The sequence below is a fragment of the Lissotriton vulgaris genome, chromosome 8 (genome assembly GCF_964263255.1).
Source record: "Lissotriton vulgaris chromosome 8, aLisVul1.2, whole genome shotgun sequence".
Taxonomy (NCBI): domain Eukaryota; kingdom Metazoa; phylum Chordata; class Amphibia; order Caudata; family Salamandridae; genus Lissotriton; species Lissotriton vulgaris.
The window spans coordinates 808091165-808093664 of NC_141696.1; positions in this window are offsets into that span (position 1 = coordinate 808091165).

Here is a 2500-nt window from a genome sequence, read left to right on the forward strand (position 1 = left end):
AGGAAGGCGGCAAGCGGTCTTCTCGATGACTTTGGCCGGAAAAGGAAGGAGCGAGATAGGACGGTAGTTCTTGAGGTCGGTGGGGTCCGCCGTTGGTTTCTTCAGGAGGGCGGTCAGCTCGGCGTGCTTCCAGCTCTCCGGGAAGGTGGCGGTTTGGAAGGAGGAGTTGATGATGTCTAGGAGATGGGGTGCGATGATGGCGTCGGCTTTTTTGAAGACGTGGTGTGGGCATGGGTCGGTTGGTGATCCGGAGTGGATGGAGTTCATCGTGCGGGTGGTGTCTTCGGTGCTGATCGGGGTCCAGTTGCAGAGGATGGTGGTGGCAGGCATTGGCTCAGTGGTAGGGTGCGTGGTCTGTGTGTCGAAGCTGTTTTGTATGTCAGCGATCTTGCGTTGGAAGAACGAGGCGAGTGAGTTGCAGAGGTCTTGCGAGGGAGTGATGTTGTTGTTTCCCGCGCTGGGGTTGGAGAACTCCTTGACGATGCTGAAGAGTTCCTTGCTGTCGTGGGCGTTGTTGTCCAGTCGTTCTTTGAGTGCCGTCTTCTTGGTGGCGCGGATCAGTTGATGGTGTTTGCGGGTGTCGTGCTTGAGGGCTGTCCTGTTGTCCGTGGTCTGGTAGAGCCGCCAGGCTTTCTCAAGGGTGCGGCAGTTCTTCTTGGATTCCTTGAGTTCGTCGGTGAACCAGGGGGTTTTCTTGCTGCCGGGTCTGCTGGGAGGGTTCTTTAGTGGTGCGAGGTCATCAGCGCAGGTGGTCAGCCACTTGGTGAGGTTGCTGGCTGCTTCGTTTGGGTCCGTTGTGCTGGTGGGAGTGTTCTGGCTGAGGGAGGCGGTGAGCTGCTCGGCGGTGATCTTGCTCCAGATTCGGCGGGGAACCTGTTGCAGGTGGTGGTGGGTCGTGGCTCTTCTGAAGCTGAAGTGGACGCAGCTGTGGTCGGTCCAGTGGAGTCCGGTGGCGTGGCTGAAGGAGATGTGCTTGCTGAATGAGAAGACGGGGTCAAGCGTGTGGCCGGCGTAGTGGGTGGGGGTGTTCACCAGTTGCTTGAGTCCGAGGTTGGCGAGGTTGTCCAGCAGGGCGGTGGTGTTTCTGTCGTTGTTGTTCTCCAGGTGGAAGTTGAGGTCCCCTAGGAGGATGTAGTCGGCGGGGGGAAGGGCGTGCGGGCTGATGAAGTCTGCGACGTCTTCGCTGAATTGTGTGCATGTCCCGGTGGTCTGTAGATGAGGGTGCCTCGGAGGGTGGTCCTGGGGTCAGTGTGTATCTGGAAGTGCAGGTGTTCGGCGGCGGTGAAGGTTTCGTCGGAGTTAGTCGAGATGCGGGTGGTGTTCTTGTGTACGATGGCGATGCCTACTCCTGTCTGGTTGACGCGATCCTTCCGGGTGATCTTGTATCCGTCCGGGATGGCTATGGCGATGTCGGGCGCTGAGGAGGCGTTCATCCAGGTTTCGGTGAGGAAGGCGACGTCCGGTGCTATCGCGTCGAGCAGGTCCCAGAGTTCCACGGCGTGCTACAAAGAAGATGAATATCACAATATTGCATGCCATTATGCCAAATGTAAAAGAAGACCTCAAAAAGGAGTGCTGCCATTTCTGTGCAGCTTCTGTGATCTCAGATTTGGAACAAAAATTGGTGTTTCTCAACCTGCTCGGCATGCGCATCCAAGAGCGCAAAATGAGACTAGACTAGCAGCTCTAGCAAGCAGCAAACTGTCAAAATTATGGTCACAGGAAGAAATACTGCTACTAGCAGAATTAGAAAAAATATATGAAAATAAGAGGAATATTAATGCGCTGATGGTTCCACATTTTGACAACAGAACAGTAAACAAATTGCAGAAAAAAGAAGAAATAGAAGGGATAATAGCAAAAAATCTGCAAAATATGTACTGCAAGCATTAAATGTTTCTGAAAATGACTCTTGCGATGTACCAGAGGTTACAGTGGAAGTAACAATAGAAAAGCACAGAGACTTTATCACTCGAAACATGCACAAAAAATCAAGAACTTTGATGAACTGGAAGACAGAATATCAGAAATCGAGAAATACAATCAAAACGTAGAGCAGCACGATGCTGCTATGGATCTGATGGATGAAGTAGTGACTTATATCACAGAAAACACCACTGATATAAGTCCTCATTTAGCAAGAGTAACAACAAATGAACCAACAAGGGAAATCAATAATAAGCCTAAGAACTCTGCTCAAGACGAGCACCAGAATGCCTCAGCAGGAAACAAAATAACAAAAAAAGACAAGAAAAACGAAAGGCTTAATCGGACGCACAAGAAAAATTATGCAAAAGCAAAGGGCAGCTATAAAGATTACCAGGAAATGTTTAAGAAAGATAAAAAGAAAATTGCCAGGATTATCACTGATGGGGCAGAAGATGCCACTTGCCAAATCAGTGCTGATGAAATCTTTCAATACTACAAAAGCATAATTGAAAAAGAAAAAAAAAGAACGCTAAATTTATACCGATAGATCGAATACCAGAGGACTATGAAA